Source organism: Aethalodelphis obliquidens, unplaced genomic scaffold (assembly GCF_003676395.1).
Source record: "Aethalodelphis obliquidens isolate GAN/ISIS:26980383/991018 unplaced genomic scaffold, ASM367639v1 scaffold60, whole genome shotgun sequence".
Classification (NCBI taxonomy): Eukaryota; Metazoa; Chordata; class Mammalia; order Artiodactyla; family Delphinidae; genus Aethalodelphis; species Aethalodelphis obliquidens.
Window position 1 is genome coordinate 7381570 of NW_020838004.1, and position 23363 is coordinate 7404932.

Here is a 23363-nt window from a genome sequence, read left to right on the forward strand (position 1 = left end):
TTTGCTTTAAAGAATAGTAATCTCCATGACACTAATTCATGGCATTCTACCTTAGATGTTTATATACAGATGAACTGGAAGTAAGGTCTGAGAAATTTATACCTGATAACCTGAGTATTATTTATTTAATTCAGTAGTCAAATCTTCTCTTGTTCTGTAGTTATTGTGTTGTTTTAACCTACAAAATATGTTAAATAAATATGACTAATATATAATTTTAGAATTTAAATAATACTCATACGACTGAACATTGCTCAAATTTATTTTAAAAATGTTGGTATATTTTGAAAGCATCACTCTAATTCATGAATAATGGAGTTCTTTGTATTTTTACATAATAAGTGCCATTTAAGGAAAAAGTGGAGCACAGTGATTTTGGTTAAACAGAGATTAGATCAATAATTCATGAGCATCCACATAGAGTAATAGCTAAACTATTTACATGTCATGAAAACATTGAAATGAAACCATAATAAGAAATTATGTTAATTATACCACATTGCAAGGTTTTATCAAGCAAAAAATGCCTTAACCTGACTTTATTTAAAATCTATACTTCATCACTAATCTAAACGTCATTTTCTCCCCAACATCTGACATTTTATTTGAAATAAATAGAAGGTATATAGCATAACATTTGTCAAGACAGTTGTTGCATCAAATAGAGTAAAAATAAATTATTACGGGATAATCTTTTATGTGTAAGGACTTTATACTATGTAGTTTACTACATATACTACTAAACAGAATAATTAAATCATAGTGATTTTAAACAAATCCTTCCAACTTAGATTAATGTAACGCAGCATGATGATTTTGCCCATTATTACCGTTTGAACCTTGGAACATTGCTCTCTGTGTTTCATTTTCTTCAACTGTAACATGAGGGTAATAATATCTACCATGTGAGAGTGTTGTATGGATTTAGTTAGGAAAGATTTCTAAATTTCATTGCACAGGGTCTGGTAATACAGGACACTTATATTAGTTTTTGCTTAATAGGAAATGCAAATTAAAAAAAAAACTTAAATGTTCAAACTTGTATAGAGATAAATGCTTAGGAATTTTTTCTTACATTAGTAAATAATTATGAATGTGAAATATAGCAAATAACATTACTAGTGTTAGGGTCCATTCTTTTTTTAAGTAGTTTTAATAGAGTATACTTTTGAATTATGACATTGACAGTGGTGTGATATGGTTGCCAAAAATTCTCAAGTTATAGGATTAGTCTTCTAAAAGCCAAAAAATGATTCTCTTTGCAAAGTGCATGGTTGTTTTAATATTTTCTTGTGACATTTCACAATATCAAAACTTGAGAAATTTTGTCTTTCACACTCAATTATATATTTGTAAACATTTTATTTGAAATTAAATCTGCACATTAAATATTTTATTTGAAATTAAATTAATCAAATTTGTAAACATTTTATTTGAAATTAAAGCTGAGAAGAAAGACATATGGAAGAGTATACATAGGAAGGACAATTGTGTGGTAGCCTAGACTAAGCAGAGAGAGTTCTTCTCAAGGCACAGGGGTGTCCCACAACTATACTTCTGAAGCTACATATACCTGGCCTGCCTTGATCATTGTCTCTTCAAGTCAGACCAACTTTAACCTTGGCATGGCCAGGAAAAACAAACAAACAATCTTGTTAGTTACTTGTTTGATCACTTTCTACATTACTCATGCCAAGGAGAATTTGGAATAGTAGTTATTCCAAATAGTGGTTATTTTCAACAGTTTCAGATATTGTATGAAGTCAGCTCTACATTTTAAGGACAACTGTCTTATTTTTGTTGGATTTCTTTGGAAAGTCTAGGGTCTAATTAGATGTCTAGGGTCTCTCAGGAGAACAGACCTAAGTACTTTACCTTTCTTCTTCACCTATTTCCTAATCATTGGTAAAGCCCAAGTGTACCCAGAGCCAGATGATTTGCAACTTCTTTATCCATCTTCAGGCTTTTCTATAGCAAAAAAGAAAAATATAAAAAGATCTTCTGGATACCCTGAAGAATGACTTACTCAGTATTCAGATATACTGTAATATCTGAATATCATAAATATAATATATATTTTATATAAGTAAATAATATTTATTTATATTTATATTTATAATATAAAATATAATTAAAAAGTGTAATACTATTTTTAAATGGTTATCTTTAGCTTCCCTGGAGGATCCTCTACTTATCAGTAGAAGTTGACCAATGGGGGAGCATTTCACCATGTTTTCATACAAGAATTAGTCCTATTTTTGTTTAGTCTGATATTTTATATTTCTCAGCCACTCTCACAAATTATGTCTGGCCTAATTTTTTTTTTTATTTTAGGAACTAGTAACTCTATGGACAAGTGTTGACCAAATGCACCATCTCAAGTTTATACAGATTTACATGGAGGCAACCTTCTTCCATCCTTACCTACAGTCCCTACAGATTCTCCTATTTTTAGGGACTAGTTAAGTATGCTTTAATTTGGATTGGCTAAGGACAACTTACAACATACAGAATGAATAAATTATAGCTTATTTTTATAAATGGAGTTAAGCTGAATAGCAGTACTAGTGTTTATACATAATTTTAAAATCTAGTAAATTTTCCTAAATGTTTCTTCACAGTCATTGTTTTCTTTCTATGAATAGTTGAGGATTTAAAATTAAAATTGCATAGTGCTGACCTCAGATGAACTCCACAACTCATATAATAGAAATTTCCTCTAGTCCTAACGCAGTTCCCTAGAAAGATGAATGTCACTTGTTAAAGCCACATATGCTTGTGAAGGTACAGGCTGTCCAGATAGATATTTTTGCAGACCTGTATGCCAATATGACAATGTCAATAAATATTACTAGAAAATGTAATCATTATTCTAGTGAGAAATACATGTGCTAATCTGACTGGGAAATTATAGATAATACTGTTTGGTGCTCAATGATATATTTTATCAACATCATTACAATGAGTCACTATAAAGGACTGCTTTGAGCAGATAATCTAGGCTTTTTGGATTTTCAACAGACCTTTGAATTTAGGCAAGTTACTTAACTCTGCCTATTTTCATCATCTATAAAATAAATATAATAATTACACATACCTAATAGGGCTATCTTGAAAATTAAAAGTATTAATCACATGTAAAGCACTTAAAACAATGCTTGGCACATAATATTATAGATTTTTTCTAAGGTATTTTTATTACTAGTCTTGAGTCCAGATTTTGTGGTTATACCATAATAAGACCATGCCACTTTACACTCATACTTAGGAATCAATTCCCCTGTATTTAATTTTTGGCATTGTTGTCCTGGAATCTATCATCTTTAATTATTGGACTGATGAAAAATAGAAAACTAAGAGTAATAAGATAGACTCAGAGCTATTAAAGCTCTTCTGTCATTATTATATTGTTACGGTGGAAAAGATTAAGCTTCTTGAATATCAGTTAGATCAGACACACTGAACCTCATTTACCAAATTCAGTCTATAGGCAGCCCATGACAAAATCTGTCCTTATTACTAAATCTCATGAGCAAATATCCAAAGAATAATATACCTACATTTATTTGTTTGCTTGTTTATTATATTGTGATCAGAGTGGCCTGTTCTGATCTTGGTTTGCATTATGCTTCACTGATGTGGACAATTATTTCGGTGAGCTTTGTATTTTTCAGCTTCCAATTACTATGTCTAATTTGTTTCTATCACAGTGAACAGCATATTTCTGAAGTAAGGAAAGTACTCACATTTATGAGGTTATCTTCCTTATTCTCACAAGTTTTTGTAAGGAAGTTGTAAAAAAAAGTAACCCTATTAAACTGCTTATATTGTAAATTAGTTAGACATGCCTTGAAATCATTTTGTCACATCAAGAAGAAAATTATATATTCTTCACTTTTAGTACAGTAATTTTACATCTAGAAATTTATGCTAATAAAACGTTTGGAGAGTTTGACAAGAATCATGTATACAATTTGCATACTAAGATTATTTATTAAATTATAGTAATAGAAAATAAAAATAATGATATAACATTGCCAATGATGTTATTTTAAATTAAAAAATTATTTCACATAAATTTATATCAATTGTATGTTAATATAGTATGTAAATTTTTTAGGTATGGCAAGTGAAGCTTAAATGTAGTTATCTATAAATTTTTGATTAAATATATATTACATATATATTTATATTATATATAAAAATGTATATTTGTAGTATATACAATATATTATGTATAATGTTTATATCATATATATTATATATTTAGATTATATATATTTTTATAGGCTCTCCTCTATTTAAATTAATCTTCAACTTGGAGACTCATAAAAAGGAGGCAGAACAGTTGGAATAAATTGTGTTTAATCATGGCTTTTAATCTAAATAATAGATTACAAAAATTGTATGTTAAGGGAAGGCTCAGTATTATTAATTCCTTCTCCTTTCTCTTAGGTAAATAAAAATATGTGGGCTAGGGGAATAAGAAAGAGTAAACTAATTAGAAACCCCAATAGACAATGGAATCTGAAATCAAATAGATTCTGTGATTAGTTTGCAGAATAACAAGTAGGAAATTGGTAAATGGTGCAGGATTTCTACTGATATCCCCATTCCATCTAAGCATGACATGAAAGCAGTAGACTGTAAGTCCTATATAGACTTTTAGGCATATAGTTTCATATAAGGTAGTATACCACTTTTCTGTGCAGTTAATAGTGCCAGAAATCTGGCGTTAGTAGTTTCCATGTTTAGAGAATTCTTGAACTTGTGATTATTAGCAGATATCTTCATGTGCCAAAGACCAGAAAGAAAACAGGAATTGTAATTTCCAATTGACTTAGGAAACTCTAAATTAATAAGACTTTTCTATGAATAATGAGGATTAGTTTTCGACCTTCAGAAGAATGGGTATTCCGAGACTTCAGATGATACTACAAAGCAAAAGTAATCAAAACAGTATGGTAGTGGTACAAAAACAGAAACATAGATCAGTGGAACAGGATAGAAAGTCCAGAAATAAACTCACATGCTTATGTTCAATTAATCTACAACAAAGGAAGCAAGAATATGCAGTCATGAAAAGACAGTCTCTTCAATAACTGGTGCTGGGAAAACTGGACAGCTACTTATAAAAGAATGAGATTAGTCTAATACCATATACAAAAATAAACTCAAAATGGATTAAAGACCTAAGTGTAAGACCAGATACTATAAAACCCCTAGAGGAAAACACAGGCAGAATACTCTTTGACATAAATTGCAGCAGTATTTTTTTGGATTCATCTCCTAGAGTAATGGAAATAAAAAACAAAAATATCACTTATATGATGAATCTAAAAAATAAAATGATACAAATTAACTTATTTACAAAACAGAAACAGACTCACAGATTTAGAGAATGAACTTATGGTTACCAGGGGCAAAGGCTGGGGGGAAGGGATAGTTAGGGAGTTTGGGATTGACATGTACACTCCACTATATTTAAAATGGATAAACAACAAGGACCTATTGCATAGCACAGGGAACTCTATTCAATATTATGCAACAACATAAATGAGAAAATAATTTGAAAAAAAATAGATACATGTATATGTATAACTGAATCATGTTGCTGTACACATGAAACTAACACAACAATGTTAATCAACTATACTCCAATATAAAATAAAAAATAAAAACAAACAAAAAAAATAAAAAACAAATGGGACTAATTAAACTTAAAAGCTTTTGCACAGCAAAGAAACCATAAACAAAACAAAAATACAAACTATAGATTGGGAGAAAATATTTGCAAACAATGGATTAATTTCTAAAGTATAAAAACAGCTCATACAACTCAATATCAACAAAACAAACAACCCAATCAAAAATTGGACAGATGACCTAAATAGACATTTCTCCAAAGAAGACATACAGATGGCTAACAGGCAAATGAAAATATGCTCAATGTTGCTAATTATTAGAGAAATGCAAATCAAAACTACAGTGAGATATCACCACACAGCAGTCAAGAATGGCCATCATCAAAATCTCTACGAATAATAAATGCTGGAGAGGGTGTGGAGAAAAAGGAACCTTCCTGCACTATTGGTAGAAATGTAAATTGTTGCAGCCACTATGGAGAAGAGTATGGAGGTTCCTTAAAAAACTGAAAATAGAGTTACCATGTGATTCTTTTTTTTTCTGATCTTGAACTTATCTTTATTTTTAATTTTTCACTTATTTCTTTTTTGCTGTGCCACATGGCATATAGGATCTTAGTTTCCCAACCAGGGATCGAACCTGTGGCCCCTGCAGTGGAAACAGAATCTTAACCACTAGACAGCCAGGGAAGTCCCGAGTTACCATATGATTCTGCAGTCCCACTCCTGGGCATATATCCAGAGAAAACACTAATTCAAAAAGATACATGCACCTCAATGTTCATAGCAGCACTATTTACAACAGCCAAGGCATGGAAGCAACCTAAATATCCATTGATAGATTAATGGATAAAGAAGTTGTGGTATATTTATACAATGGAATATTACTTAGCCAAAAAAAATAATGAAATAATGTGATTTGCAGCAACATGGATGGATCTAGATATTATCATAGTAAATGAAGTTAGTAAGACAGAAAAAGGCAAATATCATATGATATCACTTATTTGTAGAATCTAAAATAATAATACAAATGGATTTTTTAAAAAACAGAAATAGACTCACAGACATAAGAAACAAACTTATGGTTACTAAAGGTGGGAGGGAAATAAATTAAGAGTTTGGGATTAACACATACATACTACATATATAAAATAGGTAAGCAACAAGGACATACTGTATAGCATAAGGAACTATACTCAATATCTTATAAAAGCCTGTAATGGAAAAGAATCTAAAAGAGAATATATATTTATATATATGTACACTTTGCTGTACACTTGAAACTAACAAAACCTTGTAAATTAACTATACCTCAATTTAAAAAAAGATCAAAATTACAAATAAAATTTTATTTTTTGGCCTCTGATTTTATGGTTAATGAAATTTGTTATTAAAAATAGTGTAACAGGGCTTCCCTGGTGGCACAGTGGTTGAGAGTCCACCTGCCGATGCAGGGGACACGGGTTCATGCCCTGGTCCTGGAGGATCCCACATGCTGCTGAGCGTCTGGGCCCGTGAGCCATGGCCACTGAGCCTGGGCATCCAGAGCCTGTGCTCTGCAGCGGGAGAGGCCACAACAGTGAGAGGCCCATGAACCGCCAAAAAAAAAAATATATAGTGTAACAAATAGTGCATGCAGATAGAGCTGGTAGATTAAACACGTGCACCAACTTCTAGTCTCTTTAAAACCCCTCCAGCACAACAGTAAGGCAATTACTTTTTAAAACATAAATCTACAATGAAATGGAGAATTGGAGAGGAGATACCACAAAACAGCGTTGAAGACTGGAAAGAGGATGAACAAAAGGTAAAGAACAAAACAGAACCAAGGAGAATGACTCCAAAGCAGGCAATTATGCTGTAGAGCACCAACCAAATATATACCAGCTAGTCCTCCTAAACCATAAAATTTGGTGGTATGGGAACCTCTGGGAGTGTGTGTGGCTGCAAGTGAGTTGGATAAACAAAGAGATGGTTAAAAGTCTATTTAAGAAACAGCAGAAACCTTTCCTCTTCTGTGCAGCCAAATGTACACCATACATAGCACATTGAAGGTAAGCAAGAAATATTGTCAGATATATACCTACAGTGTTAGAGTACCTGCAGAGTGTTTTGATTGTTGTAAATTAAAATTATATAAGAATATTCACTAATTGACTAAATAGAAAGGTATGTTCTAAATAAAAGAATAATTAAAATCAAGAGTGCTCAAAATTAAGAGTGCTTTTGAGACTACTGTATGAAAAGAAGAAGAATTAGAGTTTTAGATTGGTGCTCAAGTTGTGTCAGTGGGTCATGATAGTGATGGTGATGGTGGGAATCATTTTGAAGATTAAATTATATTTTTGATGCCTTCAGTTGGATAGTTAGGCACAAGTACACAACAAGGGTAATTAGGTTTGATCTAATTATCTTGACCCGTGATCATTTTACTGGTTTTAAATTTTAAACAAAGAGAGGTTATAGATACAAATAATGTAAGAATGAACAATAAATTAAAATGTGAGATGTTTTCATATGTATGTATATGGTTTGGTTTGGTTTGTCCTAATTGTTGATGATTTTACATATATATATATATATATATATATATGATGGGTTATGAATGAATATTATAAAAATAAAAGGGACTTGAATAAAAGTAGGAAAGGTTCATGAATGTCAATGAGAATAGACAAAAGTGAGGTGGCTGAGATTAGTGATGATAACCATGAACAGTGACACCAGTGTCACCAGAGTTGAAGCAAAAGAAATGTCAGAATCTCTAATCTTCATTGTCTAATTCATTATGGAATATAAAGGTGCTTATTTCTTTGTTACATACAAAGGAAGTTAAGCTGGGAGAAGTTATATAGATGGCCCAAGGGTACACAGTAATTTAAAAAGCAAGGTGTTAAACCCAATTCAATCTGGTTACTTATCCAAAGTTCAATATGCTACATTACACTATCCTTTTGTCTACTTATCCAAAGTTCAATATGTTACATTACACTATCCTTTTGTCTTATGAAATTTCGAAGGATTTTTATGATTTTTCTCTCACTGTTGCAAACGAATATCCTCTACTGCCATCATTATCACCACTGTACTGGGACGATATACTGCAGGTATAGGCAATTGACAGACACTTTCCTACACTTGTTTTTGCCAAGGGAGACCTACTATACACCAACTACATTAATTAACTCCGAGTTCTGCACATCCTGGGTGTTAAATGCATGTCTTTGGTAAATAAATTCATGAAGTGACTAATTAGTTTTGGTGGTAAACCTTTGACAATTTAAAGTGATTTTCCCTGGAGGAAAACTGATTACATTTCAGCAAAAAATGTCTTACTATCCCAGGAAGAAGGAGAATATTCAAGCCACTTAACTATTTTTCTGACTTAGTGCAGTATTCTTTATTTTCTTTAAAGACTTTATATATCTATATGCATTTAGTGAAAAAGTCACTTAGAGACTTTGGAGCTTAACCATGTGATAACATGCAGAATCCTAAGTTGTAGATCACATAATCCTTTTCAAGCACATATTTTCAGTGAAATGTTTTTTTTATTTAATGGTCCTTTGCTTATAGTTTTTTTTTTCTTTCTTGCTATGAATGACAACATAAGGAAAATAAATGAAAATTGAAGCAAGCAGCCTCGGGCTTGATTCACTAAACTTGATCAGAGGAAATATATTTTCATATATAGTAACTTTCCTCTGAAGTAAAATTTCCATATTTTGTGAGAGGTATATAAAAAAATTAGGCTAATAATTCATATACTTTTATACATTATAGTGTCAAATAAAAATTCCATTGTACTTTCAAAGTCTGTAAGTGCATTGAGATAGTTATTAAAATATGATTTGCTATACTGTTAGTTAAAATCCAGCTAAGAAACAGAACACTGCAACATTCTTTCATTCAATGTTGAAAATATGATCTAACATGGGTGTTCAAAATACATATAAGAATCACTTAGTTGAGACCTCTTACACAGTACCTTGTACATAGTATATGTTTGAGTAATAAGCACTTAAAGAATAAATATGTAAAAAAAAACAAAAAGAAAGTAGGCAGGAAGGAAAGAAGACTTCATCTATTTTGGTATCCAACTCTGCCCAATATACTATAAACACAAATAGCATTATTTATTGTTTTCCATATTATTTAACTTCAAAGCTATGTCTTTAGCCCAACACATGAAACAACAGCAACAATTAGGATAAACCAAACCAAATTAAACCTGTTTGAAAGAAATAGAAAAGGTAAGGATTTAAGCTACCTCTCCAATCACCTTTAACAGTTTATAAAGATAAATTTGTATGTAAGGAAACAGGCAACACAAATATAATTGAAAAGGTTTTCTGGTTAAAATTATAGATGATCTTCCATTCACTTAGGAAAAAGAGGGAAACAGAAAATTAAAGGAAGAAAACAATCAACATAAGGTCTAAGGGTCCCAAATCACGGAGCTAATGCATTATGTGCAAACCAGGGCAGTCCAGTAGATTGTTTGCCATCAGTTAAGCACTATAAATCAATATAAGGATCAAAGCCTCTGCCACCAACAACTAAAAATGAAAAATAACATAATTTCAGTGAAACTTAATTAGCTACAGAAATATCAATGTTCAACCACGCATAGAAAATTATAAGTTACTTAGAGTAAAAAGTGCTGGTGGAGACTGAAATGGAATAAGCAATAACAATCACATCTCATAGATATTCTAATAGGAGAAGATGCAGTGGAGAGTCAGAGCACAGTGGAAGTAGGCAAACTCTTCCTTAGGATCACTTCATGATTCAGGTAGCATTTGAGTGTGTGAACAGGTTCATCCTACATCAAGATAAATATCTTCACTTGTCTACTTCCTGGCCTTAGGTTTACCTACTTTGTGAAGTAGCCATTCAGGACACACACAAACACACAAATGTATGCAAGCATTAGATTAGATAAACATAGACTATGGTACATGCATGTAATGACATATTATGAACCTGTTTAAATTAATAGAAAAAAAATCTCTAAAAGCTGTTATGGAGTTATTCTCAGAATATATTGCTAAGTAAGAAACCAATGTGAAGAAGAATAGGAATGCTCACCCATTGTTGGTAGGAATACAAAATGGTACATCTACTATGGACAATGTTTTAACATTTTCTTACAAAACTAGACATACTCTTACCATAGAATCCAGCAATCACCCTTTTAGGTGTTTACCTAAAGTGTTAGAAAACATATGTCTGTGAAATCTAAACAACAAAAGATATGAAGAAACATAACAAAACAGAAACATAATTATAGATACAGAGAACAAACATGTGGTTACCAGAGGGTGGGAGAGAGGAAAGAAGTAGTTAGGGAGATTAAGAGGTATAAACTTCCAATTGCAAAATAAATGAGTCACAGGTATAAAATATACAGTGTGGAAAATATAGTCAAGAACTAAGTAAAATCTTTGTGGTAACATATCATAACTAGACTTATCTTGGTGATCATTTAGAAAATGTATAGAAAAAAATCACTATGTTGTGTAACAGGAAGTAAGATAGTATTGAAGGTCAATTATACTTCAAAACAAATAACAAACAATACAAACTCATAGAAAAAGAGATCTGATTTGTGGTTACCAGAAACAGAAGGTGTGGGGAGCGGGAACTGGATGAAAAATGTCAAAAAGTACTACAAAGTTAGAATTGATTAAGCTTAGTGAGGAAGGCATGCAGAAAGTTGAGATAGGACAAAAGCTAGGCCTCTTGTGCCAGTTAGCCAAGTTGTGAATGCAAAAGAAAAATTCTTGAATAAAATTAAAAGTGCTAATCCAATGTACATACATGCATGATAAGAAAGGGAAGCAGCCTTATTACTGATATGGAGAAGTTTTAGTGGTCTGGATGTAAGATCAAACCCATCACAACATTTCTTTTAGCCAAAGGTGAATCCAGAGTAAGGCTCTCTCTTTAATTCTGTGAAGGCTGCGGGAGATGAGGAAGTTGCACAAGAAAAGTTTGAAGCTAGGAGATGTTGGTTCATGAAGTTTAAGGAAAGAAGACATCTTCATAATATAAAGGTGCAATGTGAGCCAGCAAGTGCTGATGTAGAAGCTGCAGCAAGTTGTTCAGAAGATCTAGCTAAAATAATTAATGAAGGTGGCTCCACTAAACAACAGATTTCCAATGCAGACAAAGCAGACTTATATTGGAAGAAGATGCCATCTAAGAATTTCATAGCTAGAGAAAAGAAGTCAATGCCTGTCTTCAAATGTTCACAGAACAGGGTGACTCTCTTTTTAGGGGCTAAAGCAGCTGGTGACTTAAAGTTGAAGCCAATGCTCTTTTACTATCCAGAAAATCCTAGGTCCCTTAAGAATTATGCTAAATTTACTCTGCCTGTGCTCTGTAAATGGAACACCAAAGCCTGGATGACAGCACATCTGTTCACAACATGTTTTACTGAAGAGTTTAAGCCCACTGTGGAGACCTACTATTCAGAAAAAAAAAAAAATTCCTTTCAAAATAGTACTGCTCATTACCAATGCACCTGGTCATCCAAGAGTTCTGATGGATGTATAAGATTCATGTTGCTTTCATGCCTGCTAACACAAAATCCATTCTGTAGCCCATGATCAAGAGTAATGTCAAGTTTCAAAGTTTTGTTTTTAAGGATTATATTTTGTAAGCCTATAGCTGCCATAGATAGTGACTTATCTAATAGATCAGGGCAAAGTAAATTGAATGGTAAGGGTTCACCATCCTAGATCCCATTAAGAACATTTGTGATTCATGGGAACAGGTCAAAATATAAACATCAAAATGAGTTGTGCAGAAGTTGATACCAAACCTCATGAATGACTTGGAGGGATTCAAGACTTAAGTGGAAAAAGTAACTGCCGATGTGGTGGAAATAGCAAGACAACTAAGATAAAAAATAAAGCCTGAAGGTGTGTGAGTGAAGAGCTGCAATCTAATGAAAAAAATTGAAAGAATGAGAAATTGCTTTATATGCATGAGCAAATAAAGTGATTTCTTGAGATGGAAATTACTCCTGGTGAAGATTCCATGAAGATTGTTGAAATGACAACAGGATTGAGAATATTACATACATTTAGTTGATAAAGGAGTGACAGGGTTTGAAGAGATGAGTCCAATTCTGAAAAAAGTTCAACTGTGGGTAAAATGCTATCAAACAGCTTTGCATGCTACAGAAAAGTCCTTCATGAAAGGAAGAATCAATCAATGTGGCAACCTTCAGTCTAATTTTAAGAAATTGCCACAACCACCCCAACTTCAGCAACCACCACCCTGATCAGTCAGCAGTCATCAGCATCAAAGCAAGACCCTCCTCCAGAAAAAATATTACGACTCCCTGAAGACTCAGATGATGGTTAGCACTTTTTAGCAGTAAGATATTTTAATTAAGGTATGTGCATTTTTTTTAGACATAATGTTATTGCACACAATAGACTACAGTATTGTGTAAACATAACTTTTTTATGCACTAGGAAACCAAAAAATTTGGGTGACTTGCTTTATTGAAACTTTCATTTGTTGCAGTAGTCTGGAACTGTATCTGCAATATCTCTGAGGTATGTCTGTCCCAAATTAACAACAAATCCACTGATAGGGGAAAGTAGAGCTAATCCAAATAATTTTCACTAATCCGAGTGAATATATATACTGCCTATAAAAATTTGAAAGAACTACAAAGAAATTATTGAACATTAGTAGTTTTAATAATTTAAAAGTATGTATACATATATCAATTTTATAACTGTTTTGTATATATTGTGGTATTGAGTAAATACATTGGTATCTTGGCAGCCAGAATTCTCAATGTGAGAAAAAGAGAACCAAAAGTGTAATGGGAGGGGTTTCCCTGGTAGCGTGGTGGTTGAGGGTCCGCCTGCTGATGCGGGGGACGCTGGTTCATGCCCCGGTCCGGGAGGATCCCATATGCCGCAGAGTGGCTGGGCCCGTGGGCCGTGGCCACTGGGCCTGCGCGTCCGGAGCCTGTGCTCCGCGATGGGAGAGGCCACAGCAGTGAGAGACCCACGTACCACAAAAAAAAAAAAAAAGTGTAATGGGAGAATTACAAGGGAAGAGCCTTTTGGTATTGGGATGGAATTTGAGATTTCAGTATAAATTTATAATTAAATTATGAGTTTGTACTGAAACTTCAAACTCCAAACTATATACATTATATAAAATATCAAATTTTATCATATACATAATATTTAGTTAATATATATTATATATGTATATCTCTATATAGGTATAAGTCCTAGATTTGTCTGCTGAAAAGACCAAGACATAATGATAACAAATGAGCATGCCTAGTACTGTACACAGTTTGTGTACCCCAAGTTTTGTACATTGAAATCTAATCCCAGTACAATGTTTTGTGGAAGTGGGCCCTTTAAGAGGTGATTAGGTCATAAGGGTAGAGTCCTCATGAATAGGATTAATGCCCTTTAAAACAGGCCGCTGAGAGCCACTTTGACCCTTCCACCATGTGAGGTTACAGTGAGGATATCGCCATCTATGAACAATGAAGCAGACCCTTACCAGACACAGATTCTTTTGGCACCTTGATCTTGTACTTCCCAGGTTTCAGAACTGTGATAAATAAATTTATGTCTTTTTTTAAGCCACCCGGTCTATGATATTTTTGTTATAGCAGCCTTAAAAGACTAAGATACCTAGCATCCTTGCATCTTAATCTTGGTTTCTAAATACTGTTCATTTCAAAATAAGTAGTACTTCTTGAGAAAAAGTATGGATTCCAAGACTGCTGCCGGAGAGTTACAAAGGTGAGCTGGGAACCTCTTCTTGTGTCAGAACTTAAAGAAGGGCTCAGAAACGAATACCGACATGTAAAAAGAACATCTAATCCTTCAGAGAGCCATGCAAGGGCCTTCTGAATGGCAGTTTTCTCTGACGTGGGTGATCTACTTGACCTCCTCTAACTATTCTCAATACCTTTGCCTAGGGCCACACTCCATAACCTTTGTTGCTGGGGTTTCTGAGCTAAGGCAAAGTTTCTAGCGTTGTTCAAACAAACACTTTCTGAGGTATTCAGTTAACCCACAAGAAACCCATACATCCATGTCAAGCCAACAAACTAGAGAAAAGACTTATTTAAACTGATCTAATGTCCTTATTCGTTCTCCTGTACATCACAGGATGTTCAACCAAAGAAAGTAAAACCAATCATCTGTCACTGCTCTCATCACCTATGTTTATCATTAATTTTTTTATCATATCTTTTTAGGTTTTCTTTTCCACAAAAAGGGTGAGCTGATATTCTGGCTACTGAATCCAAGTGGCACCCCTTAATAAACTCCAAAGGAGTAAGTATACTATGCTTAATTTTTGACAGCTTTCTCTCTCTCTGTCTCTCATATCACACACAAATGTACATACGTACACGCATGCACACATCTCATTAACACACACACTGTAGTAGAGTAATGTATGCATGTATATGCATTTTTTTCATTATTTTATTTTTAAAATTATATCATAAGCATTTCATATATAAATTATATCTTTGAAAACATAAACTTAAAAAGTACACAAAATTCTAGTACTTGGTTAGATTTTCTAGATAATAGACTAATCAAGAGTATGTTGACATATAATTGACATATAGAGTATCACTAATATTTACTATAATATATTTCATTGTCATAATTATTACTTAGCATAAATATTTGATCACATCTTTTATTATATCATTAGAATCAGTTCTAAGACATAACTAGAGAGACAGTCATCAGTTGTTTTTAGAGATCTAACTCCATCTATATAATATTTCCAAATGGCTTTCTAAATTATATGAAAGCAATAAAATTATTGTTAATTAAGGATTAATTATTAATTTAATGTCATTTTTAGAACTGAAACATTTAATAGTGAGAGATGTTTAACTTTATAATTTTCTAATTTAGAGTACAGTTCTAGAGAAAAGTATGACCCAACTCTATGGCCATAAGCTTTACTTGTTAACATTTGGTCAGAATAGTAAATGGTGAAAGAAAAAAGCAGATTGAGAAATTACAGGTAATTTATATCACACGAGGGAAACTCCTTATTACATTTTCTGAAATTACTTAATTTCTGTCATTTCAGCAAAAGCCTATTACAGCAGACCTTTGTGTTTTACCTCTCTACTTTCTTCACAGTGCTCCTGGAAGTGTTTTGTTCAGTGTATAATAAATAACTATTCACTTGAAATAATACAGATTTCTTTTATCTAACGTGTATTAAAATTCTGAGAATTTCATTTTCAAAGGTATGAACCACATTTGCAAAACAACTCAAATACGAATATCTTTCTTGTTAAATAAAAGAAATTTTTAAAAAATCTTGCAAATCATGTTGCATACTATTTAATTTCAGATAACTTTTCTACTTCTATTGCCAATTTTTAAATTTTTTGTACCAAAGAATATATAAGGTATTATGTAACAACACTTCTTAAATGTAAAGTTTTGCAAAGGAAAATTTAATTTTAATGAGAAAATTTCTTTTTCCTTTGGTAAATAATGAAGCTATATCATTGGCTAACTTATTGACTGAAGAGCCAAAATTATTTGTAAGGGACACATATTATTTTTTAGGCCATATGGATGGCATACTTAAATACAATATGTATCAGATTTTTGGTTCATAGAGATTATTTGAGCAAAAGTTGTATTAATTTAGGGCTTCCCTGGTAGCACAGTGGTTGAGAGTCCACCTGCCGATGAGGAGACACGGGTTCGTGCCCCAGTCCAGGAAGAGCCCACATGCCGCAGAGCGGCTAGGCCCTTGAGCCATGGCTGCTGAGCCTGCACATCCGGAGCCTGTGCTCTGCAACGGGAGAGGCCACAACAGTGAGAGGTCCGAGTACCACAAAACAAACAAACAAAAACAAACAAACAAACAAAAGTTGTATTAATTTATAAATAATGACATAGTAGAGACTGAATTATTGGATTTCTATACGGTTAGTAAATCAAACTATGCCTTTGTTAATCAATTAATGCTGGTGATTTAGTCTGGCCATTTCCATGATTTTATCAATATTTAAGACTCAAGAAAGAGTAGCATGACATAAACTAATAGTTGAAAAGATTAATACACAAACTTATTGTGGTTTATTTATTTTTTGGATGATTCAATATTATAAAGATGCAATTCTCTCCAAACTGATTAGAGTTGGGTTTAATCTAAAATCTTAGCCCAACAGGAGTAATTTTTTTAATTTAACATGTTAAAATATTTGCTAAAAATTAGCAAAGCATTTCTGAACTTGGGAATATTTGTTTGTAAAACAAATGTTAGGCAAAGGACTTGAATTAAATTATATAATTTATTATTAAAAATAAGAGACAAACCCCAAAAAGGGTCCAAATGACTTGAATAGACATTTTACAAAAAAAACCTGTTTCCAACTGTCCTATGAAGTTCTCAACTTTAATAATAATTAGAAAAATAAAAATTTAAACCACAATAATATACCACTAAACACTGAGCACAATGGCCAACATTAAAAAATGATATTAATTCCTAGGTGTATTCTTACAAAATGTGTGCACATTTACAACAACAATAATAACAAACAACTTAAAAAGAATGACAACATTACCTATCAATAGTGCAATAAGTGAAAAACTTGTGGGATGTTTATACAAGAAATATTATCTAGCAATGAAAACAAATGAACTACAGCTAGATACAACTACATTGGTCAGTCTTACAACTATTAAGATAATAAAATAGTCCAGGAAGTAAAAATTATACTTCCTCTGTCTACATTTATATATGTGTGTGTATGTATCTATATCTATATCTATCTGGATAGTTTTTAGGCAGACTTGCCTTGTTGTTAAAACTATAAAAAATCAAAGGTATATTGCCATAAAAGTAACAAGGTGGTGAACTATGGGGAATAAGGAGGCTTTGTGATTAGGAGGGAGAATCAAGGGGTCTTCTTGGAGTGTTGGGAATACTCTATTTTGAACAAGGTCACTGACTTTGAATATTGAATTTCTGGTAAATCAACTTTGTGCACTTTTCTGTATGTGCATTATTTCAAGATTAAAAACAATTTGCTAAATAAATTAAAAAAAACCAGTAGAATCATCTTTCTTCTCTTTAAACATGAAAAATTGGGTAGATGACAGCTTTTTCTCACCAGCATGTGAATATTCAAAGAAAGAACATTTTCTAAGTTTTTCATCTTAGTTATTATGTGACATATAAGCCTAAATTATTAGGGATTATATGTTCAGAAATTATAAAGTTTGGACTTTAAAATACTTGGCCAGTATATTCAAGGTTGCAAGGTGTCCATAGAAGGAAGGAGAAGAGATTATGTAAACTCTGAAAATTGGTATCATATTTTACTGAGTTAATGAATAATAAAATACATATGGAATGGTAACGTTTAATCATTTGCAATCTGATACTTAGAGGAACTTTAAAATATCTTATGTGTCCGATGCATGTGGGAGAAGACATTTCAGCAGGGCTCACTTTGGCAAATTTATCTTGATTCTCATAACATTCTTTTGACATGCCCCTTCTCCTGAGATCACCCTTTTATCCAGGGCCTCTTTCTCTGCAGTTTTGAAACTTATACAACACTTAACTTCATCTTATCTTATTATAGCCCATTCACACAGATTAAAACTTTTGCTTAACTGTCATTTTACTACCGCATCTGAACTCAATCAAAAGAGCATGGTATTGATATAGAAAAAGGTACATAGATCAGTGGAACATAGTAGAGAGTCTATAAATAAACCCACATATTTGTAATCATTTAATTTATGACAAAAGAGCCAAGAATACACAATAAGGAAAGAAAAGTCTCTTCAATAAATGATATTGGAGAAACTGGACAATCACATGCAAAAGAATGAAACTGGATCACTATCTTACACCACACACAAAACTTAACTCAAAAGAAGTTAAAGATTTGAACATAAATCCTGAAACCATGAAAATCCTAGAGGAAAAGAAGTGACAAGTTCTTGATGTAAGTCTTGGAGATGATCTTTTGGACCTGACTTCCAAAACAAAGCCAAAAAAAAGCAAAAGTAAACAAATGGAACTAAATCAAACTAAAAAGCTTCTGCAAAGCAAAGCAAATAGTCAACAAAGTGAAAAAGTAACCTATTGAATGGGAAGAAATATTTGCAAATAATATATCTGATAATGAAATAATATCCAAAATATATAAAAATCTCATGCAACTCAATAGCAAAAAACGTTGATTTAAAAATATGTAAATTCAGTGATAAACAGACACTGAGATAATAAGTTATACTTTCTTTCTCTGAAGATTATTTTCAAAAAGCTATTTGGCTAAAGAAGAACTCAGAGCTAAGAAGTCCTTTTTAATTATAGTCCTGAACACAAGGGGAAAAAAGCTCAATATAAATTATTTTTGGTGAAAGAGAAGGAAAAGGAAAGAGAGGTGGAGGAGGAAGAGAAGGAGTACTTGTCGAACATAAGCCAAGTCACATTCACTGCTCACCACTTCATGTCCATTAACTCATGACTCATCATAATATTATAAGGTAGATAATATTATTGTCTGCAGTTTAAAATAAGAATAATTGTCGATATTAATATTTTATATCCAGTTTTACAGCTAGGTATTCAGAGATGGTTTACATCTTACTAGAGTGACTTCAAAGAACTTGCTCCTAATAGAAGTTAAAAGATTAACAATATGTTTTTAACAAAATTTACAATATTGATTTTCTATAGCCTAATAGAAATATAAATTTAAAAAAAAATACATGTTTGGCCAAATGGAGGCTGGACAATTCTATTCCTTTTGAACTCCTGGTACATATATTTATATTCTGTTTTACTCTAGGATTTTTGTCTATAAATCAAACACTATTTTGTTCATGGCCAAACTTTCCTTTGAAAATTTATTGCTATTTAAAATAACCAAAAGTCAAGTACCCACATTTAAAATTTATTTTAGAACCTGTCTTTTGTTTACCTCCTCTTATCTTCTTCAAATGGGCAACTTAGGACCAGATCATTATACAATTTTTAACCTAAAATGGCATAAAAAAAAAGATTCATGCTTAGGTATTATTTCTCTACTTAATTATTTCTCAAAAAAAGAAAAGTAGGGAAAGAGGTAGATTAAATCTGCCCAGTTAAGATAAATGACCACTGCAGTTTATACATGACTGAAGAGAGAGAACTCATTGTATTGTATCCAGAACCTTGGCTTTGGAAATAGTTTATTGGAGTCATGTTTCCACTCAGTTCTCAGTAGTGATATTGGGCAAGCCCAATATCTTTTGAAACTCTGTCTTCTCACTTGTAAAATAAAGATTAAAAATATATGTGTGACTAATTAACAAGATTGTTGCAAAATAAGATAAAGCATATGAACACAAATTTTTTGATGGTAAAGCATGACCTACATGTGTTATTTTTAGTCATATCACCTCCCTAGTGTCCTATGAACTTAATCAGAATGTAGCTTTGTTTGTGTTTTATGCACTTCATAAGAAAAAACTTATAAGAACCTTTTGTGAATTAAAAAATTATTGAATAAATAGCTACTCCCAGGGGCAAGTGATCTGTACAAGTGAATTAGGAGGGGTTGTAAGACATTGTCTTGTTATAAGAAACACATTTAAGGGAATTTAAAACCTCACTGAGTCCCCAAAGACTAGTTGCACAGGTCAATTAATGCTGTAGTGGAGACAGTATGCCTATGGGGAAATTTACTGTTTATAATCACTAACTGAAGTAAAAAAGAACAACTATGAGAGTCCTCCAAAAGACAGTTGAGTAGAAGAAAATACAGTGCAATCTCTCAAAGAACTTTCTGCTTAGAGACAGAAATAGGGAATTACTGTACTCCTGTAATCCCATTATTAGATGGAACCTCTGGCCCTTTAAGGTCTAGACAAATTTATCTTAATTTAGAGCCTCCCTCCTAATACTTCAGACCTTCATCAATTTCTCTCTTCCAGACTCTTTCTGTACTCTAGAAAAAAAAAAAAGAGGTTCTGACACTCTTCGGCCACATACTCACCTTTTCCTACTTTACTCAAAAAAACTAACAAAAAAATGCCTTCTTACACCAATGTTTTATGAGTTTGTAACTTTCTTGGAGAGTTTTAAGGACCAAGAGAAAGGTCACATGTTACAAATCCCAAGCCTTTGACATATAATGAGTGCAGTCTCAATCTCCTTTTACCTTCTGACTCTGTGTGAATTAGTAACACTCCTCTCTCTGCCATCCTCCTATATCTAAAGCAGGTAAATCCACATACAGGTCAGCTTCTAACTCAAGCATGCTTATTTGAGAATTTTCCCATCAAAGTGGATAGGATCTTATTTCACTAAAGGAATTCTTTACATACTGCTAGGAGAATAACATTTTCTCCTAGTCATTGTTTTGTTTTCCTTTAATCTTTTCCTTAGCTGAGAGATTTCATAGTTTACTAAGTAGAAACTGAACATATAATGTATTTTCAAAGTGAATATATCTATCAATCTATCCATCATCTATCTATCTATCTGTCTATCTATCTTTCTGGTCAAAATAAAGTGGAGATTGCATTCAATAATACAATCCTTCTCCTCACTTTAAATAAGCTTAAGGTCTAGTCTCTTTATACTACCCTAATTAGATACCACCTGTTTAACTTTCAGGAAATTTAGAGGGACTAACATCCTGTTCACCAAATAGGACCAGGGATTCTATACGACTCATTTAATCCTAACAATTATATTGTTCTCATTTCAGTAACAAAAAACTAGATTTAGTAATTTTGAAAATAACATATCACTGTTAGATGGAAGAACATGCAGTACATTCTCAGTCTATCTGACTTTAAGATAATGTCCTTTGCAAATCAATATGTTGTCTTGGGGGGCTTCCCTGGTGGCACAGTGGTTGAGAGTCCGCCTGCCAATGCAGGGGACACGGGTTCATGCCCCGGTCCGGGAATATCCCACATGCCGTGGAGCGGCTACACCCGTGAGCCATGGCCGCTGAGCCTGTGCATCCGGAGCCTGTTGCTCCGCGATGGGAGAGGCCACAGCAGTGAGAGGCCTGCATATCGCACACACACACACACAAAAATATATATATATATGTGTGTGTGTTGTCTTGGGGAAATTGCAAACCTTTTCAGGCATTACCAAACAATTTTAAACTTTAAATTTTTAAAAGGACATCCTGCCATATGCAACTACCTGGATCCTGGATGCACCTAGAAAACATTGTGCTAAATGAAATAAGCCAGTTACCAAAGAACAAATATTGCATGATTCTATTTGTATATGTAAAATAGATTCATAGAAGCAGGGTGTAGGTTGGTGGCTGCCAGGGGCTGAGGGCAGTGATATATGGGGAGTTGTTCAAAGAGTATAAAGTTTTATTTATGCAAGATGAATAAGTTCTAGAGATCTGCTGTGCAACATTCTGTCCACAGTTAACAATACTGTATTGTATACTTAAAACTTTGTTAAGAGAGTAGATCTAATGTTAAGCGTTCTACCACAATAAAATAACATTTTTTTTAAATTTCAGTTTTCGTAGCAAAAATGAAACTAAAATCAATAGTTTAATAAATAGATTAATTATATAAATTTGAGTGTTCCAACATAAAGAAGTAGATTGAAGATTAGCATTTAATAATTTGTTTCTATTTGCTTACATATATTAAATTATGTTAAGTGACATAAAAAGTATTCCAATTCCATCAACTTTATTTTGTAAGTATACTAAATGTTTTTGTACCTTAAGCTTTGGTACAATACTAATATTAATCAAAAAAAAAGAACACATGAGGGAAGCCTTAATTTGGACTGATGATTCATCTTTTCTATCGAATATTCAAGACAATCCTATCATATATCTGTGTATCTCCTGTCAGCAGCCAAAGTCTAAACCTCTAAGAAATCACTCACCACTGAAAGTCATTCCCATACAGCTGTATTCATTCCCTACAGTGACCCAATTTTCATCTTCCCCCTACCTCCAAATCTTTGTTCCCTTTGTACCACATCTTTTATTAGCAGCTCCTACCATCTACGCACTTCAAACCCTTCTCTCAACTCTCCTGTTTTCACCTTATTTTGTTGAAGATGTGACAGCCAATGCAGCCCTCAAAGAGGAAGCTGTCATTGTTTTTCTTCCAATACTCCATGTATTATAAGGCCTGAAGGTGGTATATCTCCTTGTATTTCATTTTAGCCTCCAGACCATTTGTTATGTCTCAAAAACCAAAAATTCTTTCAAGTGAGGCCATTAGGCTTTACTATCTCCTAGTTCTCTTTCATGCTGACATATACTAACATTTCTCACTCCTCTTCATTCTTGAATTCTCCTCATTCTTTCATCTAGCTTACCATCTTCTCTCATATCACTATTTTTGGCATTATTCTTGACAGGGTCTAAATTTACATTAATGTAAATTCCCTGGCCTCCAATTCCCTGGCCTCCTAGTATTTTAGCATCTGTACTTCCAGTACTTTCTTAATTCCACTTTAGTTACCTCTCATGGCCTAAACATTTTCACTCTCAATTACCACATCATTTCTGAAATCCCAACTTCATATATGTAACTCTTTTACCAAATATGCTATGTTTTCTGCTCCTTTACATCAGCACAATCAAAGCAAAAATCTTTTGTTAAATCAAAAATTCCAATTGTTCCATTTGCCAGCTCCTCATGTTTTTATTTG